We start from the raw sequence: 20,549 nt of genomic DNA on the forward strand, positions 1-20,549 counted from the left end.
TGGTTTATTTATTACTGCACCTCTACGTGCTGCCGTCGATAGTGTTCCTGCGTAGGGCTAAGAGGTACCCTGTGGCTGGGGGTTGCCCAGGTTAACCCAGGACACCGCAGTGCCTGTACCTCCTCTGCGCTCCCTGCTTCTGCGCTGTGTTCATGTGCTTTCAAGCCAGGGAAAAGGGAAGGACACTCCCAGCAGCAGACCTGCGTCTGTAACTTCCCGCTCCTCTGTCTTCTCTCCAGCTGTTTAACAAAGTCAGGGAAGCGGAGGTCACCCTGCAGAACAGAGGGAAGATGGGATTCACCTACGTGGTGCTCGGCTCCAGCGCAGCCGCTGCGGACAGCCCTCCGCTCGGCGTGCCCCTGGCCGTGCCCAGCACGGTGAGTAGCATGAGTGATTCACCCTGGCCAGGCTGCCCAGGAGAGGGTTATAGGGAAAAAAGGTGGTGGGGTGGGTGGAAAAAAAGAAAAGGAAGACAGAGCCACAAAACCAGCACGGAGAGCCAGGGCTGTAAGCAGCTGCTGCTGGGTGGCAGAGAAGGTCGAGCAAGCGCGGTCCTACTAGAGCCCCTTCATGGCCTTTGCTGGTGGGTGGCTCTGGCATCCTGCAGCAGCCGCCGGCGGGAGGCACGAGGGCTTCGGTAGCTCTTTGGACCCCGAGTGCTGAGCTCTGTGGTTGTGCCGACACTGGAGCCAGATGGTGCAGGCTCTTGTGAGGGTCACCTTCCCCAGGTTGTGTGGTCAAGCAGGGCGTACTCCCTGTCCCTGCCTGTAAGAAACCCCACCTGCCCCCTGCCAGCACTAAGCAGGACTGAAATACTGTCTTGCCTGGGCATGAAGCTGCTTTGCCAGAAATTTTAGCAGCCCCTGTATTGGTCCCTCCTCCAGCTTTGCTGCTTTGCAGCAGTTTTGTGGGGCAGCGAGGGGGTCAGGGAGGATCGGGGCTGGAACAGCCAGGAGAGGAGTTTGCAGCATCCCGGCGCCCCAGCTTCTTAGTCCCGCGTGGATGTCTTTGAGCTGAAGCAGCGTTCTTACCTTTGTCTCTTTTTGCAAGGGGAAGAGGAAGCCAAATGGCTTTCACATTGTTTTCGTGCCCGTCTCCTACAAGGGATGACACACTGATGCCCTCTTCCCGCGGGCTTCCGAAGATGCAGCTCTGCTTGGACCCGTGCAGCCAGCTGCTGCAGCAGCAGCGTGGGTGCTGGCAGCTTGGCAGGGCTCACCTTTGCTGCAGCTGCGCTGTGCGCTGGAGTACGGGCTCAGGGGACCAAGTGGCAGGAGCTGTCCCACTCAGCGGCTTCCCCTGCAGCGTGAAGGGGAGCGGGGAGCCGAGGGTCCAGCCCAGCGTGCAGAGGGCGAGCCAAAGGCGTCTGCGTCTGTGCCCGGTCACCCAGAGCCATGCTGCTGTCTGCTTCCATTTGCTCTCGATGTGGCTGGCGTGAGCCCAGCCTGAGGCTTGGAGAGCCTTTCTGGAAGCCCAGAGAGGAGATGTCCTTCCCAGCAACACCTTCTTCCCTAGAATTTGTCCTAGTCTGCTCCTGCATTTCCAGAGATGTATGTTTGCAGGTCACTGTGAGTCTGGATGGGCTCACGCACCCCTGGTGTAACCACGCAGGCAGGAGATGTTTGGTTGGGATGATGAATGAGTCAGGCCCTTCAGCAGCAGCCTGGGAACCACTGACGTGCAGTGTGAGGAGCTGCTGGCCCTGCTGAGGGCATGGGCTTTAGCTCGTCTTCCACAGCAGCTGGTAAAAGAGCTTTTCTTTATTCAGTCTGGCTCTTGCTAGCAGAGGGTAAGCGCTGTGAGCAGCAGAGCTGCGCTCCTGCTGAGCAAAGGGCGGTCTGTACTGTGGGAATGCAGCCTTGCGAGCCCTCTGAAGGACGTACTGCACCCTGGTGTAGGAGACTCGAGCTTTTAGGATACGAGAAAGCCAGAAGGCCATGTTGTCTGACGTTTTCTTCCATAGGAGAAGCTGTTTTCTCTTCTCAGTGTGTCTGTCGCCTGAGCCGTCCCCCCACCAAACGCTCTTTGGTGCATTCCCTCTCTTGTCTCCCGTGCCCTGCAGGGTTACATTGGACCTGGCAAGGAGCAAGTGCTCAAAGTCTGTTACCTGCCAGGAGTGCCTGGAGTCTTCTGCAGGGCTTTGCAGATTCAAGTGGGTCACCTGGAACCAGCAAGCATCACCCTGAGAGGAGAAGGGACCCTTCCCAGGATCTGCTTGGACCTGCCCAGGAACATCAGCGGTGAGCACTGCCTCTCTGCTCCGCAGGAAGGTCCCCTGGCTTTTTCCCCATGTCATATGCCCACAGGGCAGCTCACCCCCACCCCCACTGAGCCTGGAGGTTTCAGGGCTGTCAGAGCAACACTCAACCCTCGGGTTGCTTCCTGAGTCTCTAGTAGGTGAGTCCATGTGGGCTTTGCCCCAGGAACCACCCTGCAGAGCTTGCCAGCATATCTGTCGGAGGCCTGGGAAGGTGGCGGCTGGGCAGAAAAGCTTGGGGAAGCTGTAACGCGGGCTGGCAGGGATGTTGGCAGGGTTGGATTTGCCATGGCGTTGCAGGGGATGGGATGCTCCTCTGTAGAGGGGAAGGTGGGTGGTAGTGAACGTCAGGATTCAGAGAGGAGCAGCAGCATCCACTTCCCATAGATTGCTCAAGGAGTTTGTTTCTGGGAGAGGCCAGCATCAGGGGAGTGGGGCTTCCCAGCTTAAGTGGGATTGGCACGGCGTCCACGCTTCTATTTGTGGATCTCTTCTTCCTCCAGGAAATGCAAAATATGAGAAGGTCCTCAAAGAGGCCAAAGAAAAGATGGCAAAGGACAGCCAGCGAGCTGAAGCAGTTGCTTTGGGGGAGGCTGCGGCCGCGGAGCCACCCAGGGACGATGCGGACACCGCGGTGAGAAGCCCCATTTGGCATGTGCCACCCTGCCCCTGTGTCACTCGAGCCCTGGGCACCCCGCAGCAGGCTTCCTGGGGCCCTGCTGGCACTTGGGACCTCCCTGCCCGCACCTGGCCACGACCATGTGTCAGCTCAGCGTTGCCCCAGGGGCTGCCCAGCTCTGGCTGTTGTCCCTCCAGCAGATGCACCAGCTCCCCGACTGCCTCAGGGAGAGCTCCTGAAGGCCGTGCTCAAGTGACTGAGTTCCTGGCACTTTGAAGGAGCTGCGGGTCGTGGCTGAGGGGTTTGTTGCTCACGACCCAGCTTACCAGCAGCAGCCTGACTGCGCCCTGGGGCTGTGCTGTCAGCGGTCATCTCCAAGAGGCGTCAGCTTTCTCGTGGTTCCCTTTCCAAGAGAGCTGCTGTCCAAGCTGCTCTGGCACTGGTTGGGGGCAGGCAAATACTCGGAGCTCTGGAAGGTTCCTGGCTTGTCTGTCTGTCTGTCTGGCCAGATCAGCTTTTGTGACAGTGACTGGGCAGGCGAAGGTGCTGGAGTTCGTTTCCCTTGAGATCAGGTCTTGCCTAAGGGAGCAGGAGGTGTCACAGACGCTGAGCAGCGAGGCAGAGGGACTCCATCGCCCCTCTCAACAAGATCAGGGTGGGATCCTCTCTCAGAGACAAGCCTGTGCCTTGGGCAGGACCTTTGCTAACCAGCCGCTCTCTTTCCTTTCCTCAGTGGGACACGCAGCTGCAGCTGCAGATGGAGCAGTTGCTGATAGAGGAACATGCCCTGGAGCAGCAGAAAGCTCTCAGCTCCGGTCCCCCAGAGGAAGTGGCCTTTGACCAGCGTGCTCGTCGGAGGCTTCTCAAGTTAGTAGAGACTCCAGGTGCCCCAAGGGTGACACCCAGCAGTGCACCCCTGCTCCCGAGAGCTCCTGGTGTCTGCAGAGCTGGCAGTAGCTGGGCACTGCAGAAAGGGTCTGACCCTGGTAGCTCTGACGTGCTCCCTGTGAGCAGCCGAGTGTCCTCACTTCATAGTGCCACCCTGGGGTGCTCAGCTCCCCACAGATGCTGGGTTCTGCTCTTAGTGCTGAGGGGGTGCAGTGCAGACCATCCAGCCCCTCCAGACAGCACAGACACCGTCCCTGCTGACCAGCTCTGAAAGAGGCAGCTCAAAGCTGGCATCTTTGTTCCAACTGACAGGCCACGCTAAGCAAAGCCAGCAGGGAATCGCACGGGCTGAGAAACCCTAAAGCAGGGGGTGTAGATGCTGGTGGGACCGTAGGGCTTGCCTGGGTGCCTTGGTCCTTCCCTCTGCTCCTTCCTGATGAGGCAGGGGCACGGTAGGCTCCGGTTCAGGAAGAAAATGCTCTGCAAAACAGACCACTTATGCGCTTTCCCGAGTGGGATTGCTCTGGAAAAGGAGCTGCCCTTGAACGCTGTAGGTGTCGATTCCTGCCTTTCCCGGGGCTGCTCTGGGGACAGACCTGGCTGCAGAGCAGGGAAGATTGCCTGTGCAGGCAAATCTCATTGCAAGGTCCTGAAGCGATTTCAGGCTTGGGCTGTACACCAGGTTAGCAGTTCCACTGAGGCCAGTGGAGGTCTGGTGGACTTAGCCACAGTGGCTCTTTGTAGCCGAGGAGCTGCGACCAGTTAAACACAATTTTATGTTGAGGTCCCGTTGGTAGCTGATAAAACCTAGGACCTGCACCCTCCGTGACTTACCAAAGTGTTACTACCAGGTGGTCAGGCCTTGGCTTTCACAGGCTTGAGCTGGGTTTTTACAGCAGCAAATACCCACTTTATTTGTGTCTTCTGTCCACCTGGAAATGTAGCCGAGCTGTGGTTTAAGGAATGTCTCTATTCCTTTCAGAGTTCAGCTGCCTGAGTACATCCTGGACTTTGGCTGTGTCATTCCTGGTACCGTCCGCACACACCTTGTGAAGATCACCAACCCCGGGCGGTTGCCTGTGTCCTTCCTCGCCGATAGACGTGTCTTGTGTGGCACAGGTAACCAGTGCTGGAGGGACTTCCCGTGGGCTTGACAGATGAGCTTAAGTCACTGGGTGTGTGGGGGGGTTGAGTGCCTGTTTGTACAGCTTTTTTCTTCCTGACTGCCCCCTGCTCGGTGCTTTAGAGCCTGAATTCTCCTGGCCAGCAGTGCCCAGAGACCTGGTCTGCCTGGGACTGCCCTGACACCTCATTTCAGGGACTAGGTGGGCTGATCACCTTGGTCACCTCTCATCATCTTCTGCTCTTGGCTACCATGAGTGACAGCCGAGGTTTTGTGCTCTCTGTGGGCTCATGTTGCAAACGGACGGGACCCTTTGTGGTTTGGAAGTGCTTTGTTTAGACTTCATGATGTCATAGCCCTTCAGTTGAGCCTTTATTGAGAAAAGAGCCTGTGAGATCCTCTGGTGTATCAAAACAGGCTTCCACGACAGGCCCTGAGGCAAGGCTGTGTCCCATCAAACGGTGACTTGCTGTGTCTGAGGGGTGGTCAGGTGTCTTCTCTAAGTTGTTGTCCAGGGAACACCGCAGCATGGGGGAACCTTCGTTGGAAATTCTCCTTTGGGGAGGTCTGTGCCTCCTTCCCTGAGATGCCCAAGGAAGGAATTGCTGAAGCTCAGCTGATGGGTTTCATTTTTACCATGTGGACCTTGGATTCTGGCTGCAAAAACGCTTTCTCCTTGGGCGGTGACAAGGGAGAAAGAGCAGCAGGCTTCTCCGGGGATACAAGGGGGTCTTTCGCAGAGCTGCCAGCCAGGACACCCGCGTGGCCTTAACGTGCTTGTGACACACAAGCGGCATGAGATGTATCTCAGCTGCTTTATTTTCATCTGTTCAAGGTTTCAGCGTGGATCTGGACCATGTGAAGTGCCTGCCCTGCTGCAGGACTAAGACATTCAGAGTGCGCTTTGACCCACAAAGCGCCAACCTGCCACTGGGAGAGGTGGACGTGCTCCTGCCCATCAAGGTACCACCTTTTGGGGCAGGCAGCAGGCTGGACACAGCCGCAGATGTCACCTGGTCTCTCAGCTGGATGTTCTGTCCTTCACTAGGTAGCAGGTGGCCCCACGTTCCATGTCCGCCTCCGTGCCGACGTGACTGTGCCGTCCCTCTGCCTCTCCAGGGACAGGCTGGAGTTCTCCGCTGTCCAGTGTGGGCAGTGCCGGGAAGAAACTGTCCAGCTCCACAATCAGCTCCAGGTCCCCTGTCAATGGTTCGTCACCGTGCACGAGCCTGTTAAGGTAAAGCACAGACAACGTGTGACACGTAACTTCTTGGTTGGGTTTTCTTTGCCTCTCTTGCCCTTTCTGCCCCCGTGGCTGCCTGGGCGCTTGGACTACAGCTGGGCTGAGGAAGCTTCTGAGGGTACGGAGCAAGGCTGCTTCACCTGGACCTGTTCGTTAGCTGATGCTTCACTTCTCTGCCATCTTCACCCATTCCTCCTCCTCTGAGGACAGTGCCTCCCCATCTGCCTGCCCTGCCTACACATCTTTGCTCCCATTTATGGTGCCACCAGGTTATGGTGGCCACGTCTGGTTTGGACGTGGGTGCTCTCTGCACCGTAACAGTATCTCAGAGCACGGCAGGAACCAAGAGTCTGTCCCCACAAAGGCCACCTCACACGCCTGGTTTCTGTGCCCAGGTGGACAAATGCTTGTCAGCGAGCATGCGTCGGAAGCTGCTGCAGGAGTTGGAAGCCAAGCCCCGTGTCTTTGAGGCACTGCCCTCGGCCGGAACCCTCGCTCCCGGACAGCGATGCAACATGCGAGTCAGGTTTTCACCCGTGGAAGAGGTGAGATTGGCAGGTGTCACCCCGCGGAGGTCTGACAGGGCAGTGTGGAAATGAGAGCCCAGCGCAGGGGATGAGGTCTGGCCTCCGCATGGAGCTTTCTGCCAGCCCCGTACCCACTGTGCCCCAGTTTCCCCTGTAGCGCGCACTTCTGAGAAGCGCTTTGGAATCCCCACGGGGAGTTGCACAGGGAGCATCCAGGCTCGGCGGTGTGGCTCCCTCTCGGCACGTGGAGGAGATCCACCTGTTTCCCCTCATCTTCCACCTGGTGTGGGCATATCTGCAGGCTGCAACGCCCCGGCGCAGAGCAGCTGGCATGCTCGCAGGGGACAACCCTGGAAGGGCCAACCTGGGCTAATCCTGCTGCCGGTACCAGCAGACAAAACAGCCGCCAGACACCTTCCTGGGCACGGCGGGACTGTCACCTGTAGCGGTACGCTGCCAGCAGTCCCTGTGGCTCTGGCCCAACCTGCCTGCGTGTTCCCACGCGGTCTGGGAGTCAGCTTAAGCGATGGAGCATTCCCAAAGGCAGTTTGCATGTGGCCACAGTGACTTGGAAGCTGGCAGTGTGTGACAGCATGGACACAAGTGCTTCCATGCCTGGGAACAGTCCCAGGGACGGTAGAATTGCTAGTAGGGATGCAACCAGCTTGTGTTGGGCTTTGGCCAGAGCCAAACGCTGAGCAGAGAAGATGACCCTTATTTCTAGCCAGCGGGAGCTCATCTGCCTCTTGCGTGGCTGGTGTTTGCCTGATGCAGCAGTGCCACAGCTGTGTCTGGGCAGCGTAACCCCGAGGACCTTTCTCACGAGCACTGCGCTCCCTCGTGACTGGGTGAAAACGTGTGACAGACTGTTTCAGATCTGACACCAAACAGCCAGTTACACCTCACCCAGGATCCATCCCAGTTACCCGGAGCCAGCATGCAGGTGCTGCAGCCTCTGCTATAATTAAATACCTGTTTTCCATTCACCTTAGAGGTACTGATGACACCGCTGACCTTGGGGCAAGGGTTGAATTCCAGGCCCTTGTCACCTGGGACTTAGTGCAGGACCTTTCTGTGCTTCTCTCTTTTCAGAAGTCCTACAGAAGGAGGCTGAAGATTAACATTTGCCAGAGCAGCCAGCACCTCCAGCTGCAGGTCTCGGGACAAGGTCTGGAGCCGCAGCTGGAGTTCAGCCCCCCAGTGCTTGAGCTGGGACCGGTGCTGCCATACAGCCGTGGGGCGGAGGGGACAGTGGTGGTGAAGAACCCGTGTGAGTTTCCCATCGAGTTTTACTCGCTGGAGTTTGACCAGCAGTACCTTGAGGAGGAGCAGGTGAGCGGGAAGGTCTGGTCCCCGTGTGCGTGCTGCCGTAGCTTCACAGCGCTGTGGTGGCATTCCCGGGCTTGCGCCAGGGAGATGGAGGCAGTCCCCAGGGCACAGCCTGGCGGCACTTGAGGGGCAGCCAGCTCTGCTGGCAGGCGGAGGGGGGTGCTTGGGTAGTCCGTGTTGGGAGGAAGGCATGAGGGAGAAGACTGGTTGGCTGGGCAGTGTGTTTGTGTGGTCAAGAAACCCCTCCTGTACGTGGTTTCTCTTCCCTCCGCGCACAGGTCCTGCGCATGCTGAAGGACTACGACAGCCGCAACACCTTGTTGCTGCCTCTGCGTGGCCCGGGTGAGAAGCTGCCCCCAGAGGTGCTGGAGTACTCTCAGGACCAGAAGAGGCTGCAGGATGATCAAGCAAAGCCCAAGACCGGGGACCCAGCGGACCAGGACAAGGGTGAGGGTTTGGCATGGTCTGTCCTGAGTGTGGACACAGCAGGGAGTCCAGGCTGCGTACCCTGAGTTCTCCATGACCTCATTCTCCACGGAAAGCCCGTGCTTTTAGCAGCCGCCTGTTCCCCAGCTTGGTGGAGGAATTGCCAGGTGAAAACCTGTGGCTTGTGAGACGCATCCTCTCGCAGCCCTGAGTGCAGCTAAAGCAAGCTCATATCTTACTGCCACACACTGGGGAAATCATCAGGGTGTCCCCTTGTGTCCCTCAGCCGCAAAGAGCAGGCTCAGATGAGTTCTTCAGCCTGTAGGACCAAGTCTAATCTAACGAGCTGGTTTAGATTTGTTCCTTCGCGGCAACACAAGCACAAGCTCAGAATACCCCTGGACAGGCTCCTCGGTGCCTTGGGAGTCTCCCTCCTTAGGAGATTTTTGCTTTTGCTTGTGGCCCTGCAAAGTGGGAATGGCCAAGAGCAGGTTGCCATTCCTTCCCCACGTCCTTCCTCCTCGGCCAGCTCTGAAGGTGCCTGGCACCTGTCAGATGGGGGCAGAAAGCACTCCGCTGGGGTTGTTTGCAGCACCTCACCCCGTAGCTCGGTCGTTCCCCCCTCCCTTTTCGATGAAAGCCAGTCCAACAGGGTGAATTCAGAATCCGAATGTGGGGAAGAGGAGGAGGAAGGTGTTAAGGAAAGACGCGGGACGGCTGGTAACCCGAAGCTCTTCACCTATTTTGTCCATTGTAGCAAAAGAGCCCCAGTGGTGGACTTCAGTGCCACCTCCATTGCTTCACTGCAGCCTGGTGCCATCTCCCTCGGGACTGTTCCCAATGCCCAGTTGCACCTGTCACCCCCCTTAGGCACCAGGACCCGGGACCAAACTCCCATGAGGACCGTGGGGAGGGTTCATGGAAGATGTGGCCCGGGCCTCTTGGGTGTTGCCAGATGCTCTTTCCTCCTCCTGCCACCCCACTTACTGTGCTCTGAACAGGCCCCTTCACCAGCAGCTGGATCTGCGCGAGCCTCGAGGACAGGCACGATGAGATCTGGGCTGTGACATTGGTTTCAGCAGTCTCCTCTCGCAGGATCTGAGGGGATGGGGAGGGCGATCAGGGTCACAGGGAGGCAGGAGGCTGACTTTTCTACCTGGTTCTACACAGCAGAGCACCAGCAGAGCACCAGCAGCAGCAAGGAGGCTGCGGGAGAGCTGGCCGACAGCCCTGTCCATAGGGCCATCGCCCGCCACCTGGGCATCGATATCCCTGCAGAAGGGCGCACAGGCGGAAACCGCAGAGGGATCGTCATCATCGTCCATGGGGCACCTCGGACAGGTACGTGAGCTGTTGGCTGCAAGGAGAGCGGGAAGCAGGAGAGACTTATCCTGGTGGGCCGTGGTGCTTGGTCGGCCAGTTGAAGCGAAGCGAGGCAAGCCACAGCTCTGCTGGTCCGTGAAACAGTCCCAGGCCTTTGCCTAGCTGGTGCCAGTGGTGTGGCTCATCTTGTGTCCGTATAGCTAGGCTCTTGTCCCCCCAGACGGGGTGGCCACGTCCCTCTTGCTGCATGGGACCACATTGCCTAGTGCCCGTGTTTCCTCATGGGAGCAGCCCCTAGCCCGTGCTGACCCCCAGACTGTGCCCAGCTGGCACCCACCAGCACAGGGTAGCGAACGGTGGTGGTGGGACAGGGCTCGAAACAATGTCCTGGCCCAGGGCTGAGGTCACACCACAAGGGACAGAGTCCTGGGCTGAACCGGAGGTGGAGGCGATCCACCTGCCTCTGGAGTTCAGCGCTTCTGACCGTGCTGAAGCTGCCTCCCTCGTGGTGTCCCCTAAAGGGACATGTGCTTTCTGACTGTCCTTGAAACCTGCAAAGCCTCTGGGGGGGCTTTCCAGAGCCTGTCCCTGAGAATGCTTCACCTGCAAATGTCACCAAGCCGCCTTCCTCTCTCTCTCAAGGAAAGACAGCGGCAGCGGTCGCCCTGTCCAAATATTACGGCGCTGCCTGCTTGTCCATCGACGCCATGGTGACAGAAGCCATCTCTGACGGGAGCAGCGCGGCAGGGCTCCGTGCCCGGGAGCTGTGCGTCAGGGCTGCCGCTGAGCAGAGCCACAAGGAGACAGAGGATGAGGGTAAGGAGGAACACTGGGCGCAGAGCGGCGCTTTGGAAACCCACCACGGCCACCTGCTTCTGCTTGCTCCAGAGGAGTTTGGCAGCCCTTGGGTCTCTTGGGGAGCACGGGTGCAAGCGTGTAGAAATGCAGAGCCATTTCATAACACAGCTCGGGTGATTAAGCAGCTCTGTTTTGAGGGGTCAGACAAAGGCATTTTTACTGCCTCTGGGCTTCTTGACACACGTCCCTTTTTCTGGGAGTGGTGAAGCACACCCGTACCTTTCTCAGAGCTTTATAAAAACATTTTCTCAGAGCTGAATCCAGCTTGCTCCCTGTGGCCATCAGGCAGAACTGCTGCCCACTTGAACAAGGAATAACCCTCTGAAGTGGCTCATTAAGCTCTAGGTGACTGACTGTGAGTGTAGCTTCACAGACATGAGAGGAAGGGAAGAATAACCTCCTGGAGGAATTTTGGATGAGACTCACTGCAGATGAGCTCTTTTTCTCTGGAAATGTATTTTTTTTCCCCCTATACTGACACTGCCAGGTTGCGGAGCTGGCGCGTGCTGTGCTGTGCTCCATGTGAGACTGGAGACTTTGGGGAAACTTTCTTGGGCAGTTGTTGCCCTGAGCTCTGCAGGGTGAGGCCAGACGCTGGCCTTGGCGGGGGACGTTTTACATTGCTCAGCTTTGAACCTGGGTGGTTGGGAGCTGGTGGAAGGGAAAAGGCTCTGGGTGCCGGGTGGGGTTATCCCAGGCAGAGGGTTTAGCTTCCGTGGAGATGGGTGATGCCGCTGGGGCAGGGCTGCCCGTTACAGTCTCCACGGGAGAAGGCAGGATGGGTGCAAGGTAGGAAAATGATGGTGCTGGGGGACGAATCTTTGGCTTGATCCATAGGGGAGCTGCTGTGCAAAGTGTCACCTGTGTGCATGTTTATTAAGGAGGGACACGGGGCTGTGCACGACAAACTCTCTGGCTTTTCCGTCCTCTCTCAGCTTTATCGTGCTAGTAAGGGAAGCAGGGCAGGAGCTGCTTCTGGAGAGCAGCGCTGCTAGTGCCCAGCAGGCTGGGGGACAAGTGCTGTGTCCCTGCCAGGGGTGGAAGGTGCCCGCTTGCTCCCCGCAGCACCCATCGCCAGCCCCGCTGAGCCATCTGTCCCCTCTGCAGGTCACAATGCAGATGTCTCTCTCAGCGTGCAGTGCCACGCCAAGGCCGGGCACAGCTCAGTGCTGCGCCAGTCCAGCTCTGGGGAGGACGGCAGCCTGCAGTCCCCGAGTTCCCAAAGGCCGGTGAGCACTGCAGCAAGCAAGAGCAAGGCGGATGGCCGTGCATCCCAATCCCGGGAACAGCATCGAAGGGATTCGACAAGCTGCCAGGTGAAGCGTGATCTGCGCTGGTTAATGCCTGGGTCCTTTCTGTTGCCTCTGAGAAGCGAAGGGGCTGCTTAGAGTGGGGGCTGGTGTGTGGGTGTGTGGTGCAGAGCGCCAGCTGGGCATGCTTGGGGTGGGAACAAACCCCTGTGCTCTGGCAGAAATCTCGACTGGGCCTCAACAGTTTGTTGGCAAAGTGCAGTCCTGGCTAATGTGGCCGCAGGCAGTGGGCAAAGCTGCGGGATGCTGCGCTGGGGGCTTGCAAGCCACGGGATGTGTCCTCCAGGGTTGTCCCCTGGAGCTGCTGGCCTGCAGGGTTGGTTCGAGCCTCCCGCTAGTGGAAAACCCTGGCTGCAAGCCCAGCAGTTGGAACTGTTCAGGGGTTACCCAAGTGGTTTACTTTTCTTGTGGCGTTCAACATTGCAGGGCTCCTCCATTTCTCATCTCCACCCTCCCCTTCCCTGCGTCCCTGCGCAGCGACGGCTGAGCATCGGTGGCAGCACAGAGGGAGGGCTGGGCTGTCTGAGCTGCGTGCTGCCCGAGGACTTGCTGGTGGCCATCCTCTCCGAAAGGCTCCAGGTACGTGGGTGGGGTGGGGGCAGATGCTGCGTTCCTGCTCCAGAGAGACAGGCAGCGAGGCAGTTTGGAGAGGAGGTCTGTATCTGCTCTCAGAGGAGCCCCGAGCTGCACGCAGGGATCCTTGGGGGAAGCTGCAGATGCCCCAAGGTGGCAGAACGTGGGGAAAGATCAGAGCTCGTCTGGGCTGATGCGCTGGACACAACGATGGCTGGTGTCCTTTGACATCTGCTGACAGTGGACATTTACTGACTGGCTGAGAGCCCCGTGTGTGCCACAGCTGACTAGAAAAGCTGTTCCTTTTCAACTTTATTCGCAGCTGAGTGACTGCTACCAGGGCGTGGTGTTTGATGGCCTGGAAACCCTCTTTGCGCACAACATGGCATCTGCTCTCCTCTGCCTGCTCAAAGCTGTTGGAAATCGGCCTCACATCTACGTCGTGAACCTGTTCCAGGATTATGTGTCCTTTAAAGCCAGGGAGACAGCTGCAAAAGAGCAGGAAGGTGAGACTTTTCATCTCCGCACCTCTCAAATCTTCCCTGTCAAGCACTCAGCCTTATCTGTGTGTATCTGGGTTACCAGCAGAGCTTGTAAGAAGTGGTCTTATTAATCCTTCCACCTTCTGCCTGGGTGTAGCCAGCGCTCAGCTCACAGTCGCTTAAAATGCAGCAGAGCAGAGCTGAGGCTGGGAAGACTTCCCTTGGTCTCTACCGTGAAAGCCTGGGCACAAGTGCCAGCTGTTGTGGCTCAGTACCGAAGCAGCAGCAGCAGCTGCCTGCCACGCTGGTGCGCAGGAGCCAGGCAAGGCGCGGGAACTCGCCGTGAACTGTTGACAGTTCAGGGGCTGATCTGAATTTTGGAGCAGGGCTGTGAGCTCCCCAGCATCTCCTGGCAGGATGATCGGCTGGCTCGGGACACAGCTGTGAATCCTGGCAGCTCACCCCCAACAGCAAGCTCTGCTAATGGTTTCTCCTCTGGCCTTGGCTGAAGGACGGGAGCAGGAAGAAGCTGCCCGCAGGGAGAGAGAACGTCTCTGGGAGATGGACGAGGATGAGTATGATGCCCTCAGTGCGGAGCAGAAAATTCAGCTTCATAACAAGATACGCCAAGTCCAGCGCGAGAGGAGGCAGAGGTCTGTGCGCCTGTAACTCCCCAGGAGGGTGCCCCTGCAGGGTTTTCCTGCTCCGGAGACCTCGGTTGAGCTCAGAGGGGTCACGGGGCGAAGGCCCGAAAGTGTCTGTTCCAAGCGGGCAGTTCCACCCCCCAGGTTCCCAGCAGAGGAAGGCCCTTCCTCCCGGGAGAGAACATCTTCTCTCCAGCTGAGCGGAGAGCCCGCGGGTTTAGACGGTGGCTGCCGGGACCTGGGCTCTGGGCTTGCCTGACCGCTGCTCTTAGAAGTGTCTCTAAGTTAATTACGTTGGTTCTCATCTTCACCCCCCTTCTTCCCCACACCAGAGGGGTTGTGGTGTGGCTTGGTGTGAGGCGCAGCTGTGCTGGCTTGGTTTAGATGCCAGTCCTGCCGTAGGGGAAGTCCTTGCTGATCTCCTAGGTTTTTCCTTCCTGAGCGACACTGGCCATAGAAGCCGGTGGCTCTTGGGCTAACCCTCAGCTGCAGCAGCAGGTCAGCCTGGGAGAAGCTCTGATCCAGCAAAGCAGCCCAGGAGGGGAGGCCGCAGGGGTTGAGGAGGATGCACAGGCTAAGTCTGAAACTGGGAGGGGGACCTGTTTAAAGCGAGCGTGTGTTTCCGCACTTCGTTCAGCCCAGGCTGACCTTACGAAGCAAGGCTGAGGTTTGGCTGGCCCTGGAGGTCCCCTCCCACCTCTCCTCACATGGGATATTCCCAGCCTCCCCAGGCTGAGGGAGGTCCACAGAGATGGCCTAACGGTTCTGCCTGGCCTCAGGGTCAGGGAACGAAGTGCAGGACCAGCTGGGATGGCGGCAAGCCCAGGCTTCTGGTGGTGACTCTCGGGCATGTTTTCTGTTTGGCTTGCTGAAGGGAGATGGAGCAGCTAGCTCGAGAGCTGGAGGAAAAGCGTCGGCAGGAGCTGGAACGCTTGAAGGAGGAAGAGCTGAAGAATTCTGAGCAGGGGAAGAGAAAGGCTGGAAAAGACCAAGAGAATGCTTTGAGGAGGAAAAGCTGGCCTGGTGGCAAGCAGGTGCGTGGTTGTTTACAGAAATGACTGAAAGCCCTGGGGACCTTCCTACGGAGCTGCGCCGTGCCCCAGGGAGCCCCACGCAGTGCTGGGGACGAGCACCTGTCAGGAGCAACATGTGGGGCTGTGCTGGGAAACAACCACCGGGGTCTGATCGTGCTGCTGCTGCACCGGGGTGTCTTCCCATGGGTTTGCTGCTAGAGCTGCTCTACTAAGGTCATGCCGCCTTTGAGTCCTGGCTTCATGTAACTCCACATACTGACTACTGAAGCCCTAGGTAGTTTTAGTCCAGCGTTTCTTCCCACTCTGCCTGTGACTTACACCTGTGAGCCATGATCTGTCTGGGATGTGGGGTCTTTTCCTACATGTCTGGCAGGAGATGCCCCCAGGCCTTAGGTATTCATTAGCAGGCAGACTTTGCAAAGGATCAGCCAGCCACAGGGATGCTCAGCGCACCAGAAATGAACCCAGAGGACTGCACGGGAGTAAGGAGGTGTCTTAAGTTCTCTGCTTGGGTTGGGAACCTGTTCTGTTCCTCAGCTGGTTTGCAGGACTCCTCATCAGTCTGACACTGAAGAGTTTGGTTTGTTGAGCTAAACTGGGTACCAGCTATGTTCTGAACTGGGATTTGTAGGGTGCCTAGCACAGGTCTCGAGCGAGGTTTGGGGTGCTATTGTAAAGATCATTGCTGCCCTACAGCACCTGAGTCAGTGCTTTGAAATGCTCACTGCTTTTTTTGCTCTTCCTGCCCAGGGCATGAACAGTCCCACCAGCAACACCAACACATCCAACAGCCGGAGGTCGGAGGTCGCCAAGGGGGTGGTCAAGACACGATCTGTAAGGAAGCACCCGGGCTCTGTTGCACGTTGCACAAAGGAAGATGAGCAAAAGCAGAGCAAGGTCACCCTGATGGATGCCCACCTGGCAGCGGCTGCACACCCCACAGACCTGGAAGAGGGGGAAACCAAAAATGAGGCCCAGAGTGACAGCGAGAACTTAGCCCTGAGGTTTAATATCTACGAGACGTCGCAGAAGGATGTTGCGCATATTTTGTCATCCTGGGACAGGGTTCAGGGTATCCTGCTGTTCCCCCTGAACCACGAGGACGCACGGCACCCAGCAGAAGAGCAGCCCCAGCACACATCCAGCCCCAGGAGCCGGAGGGACAGAGAGAAGGAGCATCAGGGGAGGCTGGAGAAAGAGCATCTGGCAGAAATGAAGGCTCTTGAGGATGCCAGAATACCTCAGCTGGAAGGGGAAGGTGCAAAAGGGTCAGCCAGAGGCCAGGGTGTCGGGGTGCCCTGCTTGGACATCCAGGTGCTGGGCTCAGAAGATGTGACTAGGAAGATCCTGGAGAGCAGCGAGCTGCCAGCGGCAGAGCAGGTAAAGCCCTGTGAGGCTCGGAGGCTGAGCCTGCCGTGCTCCTGGGCCCCGGTGCATCGTGTCCCACCAGGTGACAATGGCACAGAGCCTTGTCCGGGCCACCGATGATGTTCTACAATGGCTCCGCAGCAGCCCCATGGCTGCGGGAGGTTCTCACCATCCCTCAGGTGGGTGGGAAGCAGGAGTGCTCTCTGTACAAGCATCCCGTCTGTTGAGAGAATTTCCCAGCCTGGAAATCATTGCAAATGGTCCCAGGGCAGGGCAGCTCAGGTTTCCTTCAGCTGAGTCACTGCAGGGAGAGGTTTCTCTCTAGGTCCCACTTGTAGGTCCTGGCACTGCTCTGGAGCCTGCCCACTCCACTGGGCATGAAGAAGCACGGTGCCCGATATAAATAAACCCCCACCACATTGCCGAAAGCTCCGTGCCTTTAAGGAGTGAGTGTGAGGATGAAGGTGACAGGAGTACAAACAGGGTTTTCTCTTACGCTTTAGGTCCTGGATAGCCTTGGACTGGGTCCCTCCGGGCTTCCCATCCCCCCTACTGCTTTCTACTCCGTGATCCACTACCCGGCAGAGCGGATGGCCCCTGCAGCAGAAGCCCTCAAGCACTTTGTCTTTGTTGTGCCAGAAGGCGCCACTGCAGAAGAAGACAAGAATGCTGCCGTAAGTCTCGTGGATGCCCCCGTTGTGCCCGAAGTGAAGGTGCCAGGGCAGGGGGGTGGGTGGGGAAGGATCACTGTGATGTCTGTAAGATGAGAATAACGGTTTAAAAAAACACCTCAAACCCTCGCCTTGCCTTCAGGTCCTGGGCAAGGAGAGTGTTGTAGGCAAAACTAGACCTGATGAGGAAGACCAAGTCCCTGGGCAGATGTGGTTGTTTATTTAGTGCTTCCCCTAATTGTTAACAAACCCACAGCTTGCTTTCCAGGAGGGGGATGTCTCGGGGCAGGTCTCACCTCTCTGTTTTCTCCCTCCCCTTGTGGCTCAGACCCCAGAGGAGCAGGTCGCCCCTGTGAGGAGCCAGTCGAGTGAGGAGAAAGCTGCGGGCAGCTGGGAGGCTGCGAGGGAGAAGCAGAGCTCCGGTCAGGGCAGGAGATGTCTCCAGGGGCTGGACAGGGAAGCACCCGTATCTTCTCCTGGGGCGCACCAAAGCGGCGAGGACATGGTCCCATCCCCGCCGAGACATGTCAGGTGAGCTGAGGGCTGAGGAGATCGCTCTGCTCCATGGCCACCCTGTCAAGTGAGGTCTGTCATCCCCAGCTCCTCAGGGCCCCTCTGTTGGTGCCTCCGTGGGATGGCGAGTCCACAGCCCTCCTCCTCGTCTTGTTTGCTCATTAGCCGTGTCTGAAGCCCTCTCTTTAACTGCCAGGCTGAGCAGCTGCCGGTGGATAGTGCCTGCCCGCGGTGAGGTGGAACTGAAGGTCCACTTCAGCTCCACGGTGCTGGGCCAGTTTGAGCAGACGCTGCGTTTCGAGATCCTGGGGACAAAGCGACTGTACCAGCTGCCCTGCAGGGGCACCTGCCTGTACCCCACCATCAGCCAAGACCCACGGTAAGGCTTGCCCCTGGGAGCCTCCCACGCTGCTCCCCCCTGGGCTCAGAGCCAGGGCTGCCCCTTGTACCCCGGTGACCTTCTGGCTCGGGCAGAGCGTGCTGCCTGAGCCGCCCAGCATCTTGTCCCATGCCTGGAGCTGGGAGTACTGGTACCGCAGCCACCAGTAAGGGTTACGGCTTTCTGACCAGGTTTTCTACTTGGAGCATCTCACAGCTCTTCATTCCCTGTTTTCTCTGCCCAGGCTGGTGTTTCCCCACCGAAGGAAGAGCAAGGCAGACGACGACATTGTCTTCAAGCAGTATGTCACGGAGACGGGTGTCTTCCACTTTGGACCGCTGCTGTGTGGGAAGTCAAGAAACTGGTACGTGCTTCCCGCCCTGAGCGAGCATCCTGATGCGCTGCCTGCGCAGCATGGGACGTTGGGATGGCACCTCCAGGGCCTCGTGCTGTCACGGACACGTCTGGGGACGAGCCGTCCCAGAGGCACAATTCAGGGCAGGCCCAGGTGGAGACCTGCCTGGGAGATGCAGGGGGCTGAAGGGCCACAGATGTGTGAACTTGAGCAGATGATGGGCAAGTGAGTCCTGGAGGAGCAGGGGAGAGACGGAGCTGATCTTCCTCCCTGGTGGGTGCCTTGGTGGCCAGAGCCATGTGCTGCTTCCAGCCTGAAGGTCACTTGGAGCAGCTTGTGTCTCCCCGCCACATCTCAGCTTCGCCACCTAAGAAATGAACTTTATGGTGTTTTTTAAAAGTGCTTTGAGCTCTACAGGTGGACTGAACAAGCAATTATTTTGCTGATGGTTTTATAAAACATTCATCCGTTTGTAATATTAGTAAGGCCTTATGATTCGACCTGCCGATATGGGGGCGTGGGGGATCTGCAGAGGAATGAAAATGGAAATTGTTTCCCCGTCCTCAATGCTGGACAAAGTCTGCCGGAAAAAGTTGCCATTGTAGCTGCTGGCGCATTTCTATTTTTAACATAGCTTTTTTTTTAAATATTAGAAATTAAGTTCTCCTCTTCATGGGAGCTCTGGAGAGCCAGTGGTATTTTGACAACCCAAGCAAATGAAATCAAAACAGTTCAAAACCCAAAAGAGGATCTTTAGCCAGGCTGCTGCATGGCCTTGGGTTTCTGTTTGTGCTTTTTAACCCTTTAACTCCCAAATCTGCTCCATACCCGAGGGAAGGGACGTTTTTTAAATTCAGCATTCCTCTTGGGAATGAATCCTCTCTATTTCCTTCCCTCAGACTTTGAGCTAACCTGTGAAATACAAGGCAATCTCGTGACTGTTTTGGAAGACAAAAGCTAAACTATTTTTAAAAGCTCTTTCCAAGAGCATTTCTTTGTACCCTGCAGGGAAGGAAACCCAACAAAGAAAGGGGGAGAACCCACGTGCCTGCAGTACCTCTGTTTTTCCAGGCATCTTTGAATTTCTAATTTGTAAAATGCTCTTTAAGTGGCCTGTGCATCATCACGCGTCTGGGCTGGAGGCACCAAGTACAGGGGTGGACATCAAAGTAACGCAAGGATGGACACACATAGCATCCAGTGTGCCCCTGAAAATGATGCTTTTTCTTGGCCTGCTTGTTGGTACATGGTCTTGCAGTGCAGCCTCCCGCTGCCAGGACATGGCGCTTTCCTTGGTGTGGGATGAAGGCGACGGTCTCCTCTGCAGCCTTTTCCCCTTTTGTGGACAGGTACAAGGCACTGGACTGTCCCAGCAACTGTGAGACGATAACCATCCTCAACGTCACCCCCTTGGAAGTAGAGGCGCGTTTCTCCTTTGAGCGCGATCTCAAGGCGGACACGTTCCTTGTAGAACCTCCCAGCCTGAGGCTGAAACCGAACGAGAAGCAGGTAGGGGACAGCAGGTAGGGCAGGCACTGGTGTAAGTGCCCAGGAGCCATTCCTCCTGCTCACTGAGTGCTCTTCTGTATTTCTTGTTTCGGGGACGGGGCTAGAAGCTGAGCATTTGGGCGTACCCCACTTCAGCTGGTCTGGTGGAAGACAAGCTCGTCTGCCGCGTTAAGGAGAACCCAGAGCCGGTGGTCTTCCCCCTGTGCTGCCAGGGGGTGAAGGTGGAGCTGAGGGTCAGCCCCAAGCACGTGCATTTCAACAGGCTGCTTCTGCACAGGTCAGTCATCTCACGGCCCCTCTGCTGGGGACGGGTGCTGTCGGTGAGCTCCCCTTCAGCCTCTCTGGCTGGCTGCATGGCCCTTCAGGCTGGATGTTGGGCTGGCGTCCCTCTTTCTGCCAGCAGTTCCCGGTCTCTTGCTCACCGTTCCTTGCTGGCTTGGTTCTCCCAGGACAGCCGCAAGCTCTGTAGCCCCCAGCAACGTGGTGCAATGGGCATCTTGATTCATTTGTATCTCGTCTGCTGGTTCGGAGAGCAGTGCAGTTGCTCCTCCTTATGTCCCTTCTGTTGGATACACCGTTAGCACCCAGCCCTTCCCCAGGACCTCACCTCTGAGACTTGTGACACAGAGAAAACATTTAACTAATGTTATGGATACTATAAATACTGGATGTGTATAGATAAAGATAGATATATAAACTAATGCATAGGGCTGCTCCAAGATGCATTCAGTTGCAAGGCCTATCCTGACCATCGAGCAGCTGGTGCAGGGTGTCTTTCTGCCTCTGCAGGGAGGACAGCAAGACCCTGGTCCTGCAAAACAGCACCCTGCTGCCTGTGGCCTGGCAGCTCTGTGGGCTGGAAAACCTGGGCGAGGACTTCTCCGTGTCACAACGCGAGGGCATCGTGGCTCCGCGCACGGAGTTTGACGTGCATCTGTATTTCAAGCCCACAAAGGCTCTCAACATTGAGAAGAAGATCCGACTGGAGGTGAGGGGGGGACTGTGCCCTCCCTGGCAGGGCAACGAGATCTTCGGGGTGGAGGCTGTGCTTGAAGGGTTCCCTGCAAAGAGGGGGACAAAGGATGAGCCTTCCTGAGGTTCCTTTCTACCCGCATCGC

General features: G+C 57.4%; 1 pseudogene; it reads left to right on the forward strand.

Moving 5' to 3' along the window:
* Positions 1–20,549, forward strand: part of LOC129735206 (hydrocephalus-inducing protein homolog) — a 100,063-nt pseudogene that overhangs the window by 67,511 nt on the left and 12,003 nt on the right.

This window comes from Falco cherrug, unplaced genomic scaffold (assembly GCF_023634085.1).
Source record: "Falco cherrug isolate bFalChe1 unplaced genomic scaffold, bFalChe1.pri scaffold_58, whole genome shotgun sequence".
Lineage (NCBI taxonomy): Eukaryota > Metazoa > Chordata > Aves > Falconiformes > Falconidae > Falco > Falco cherrug.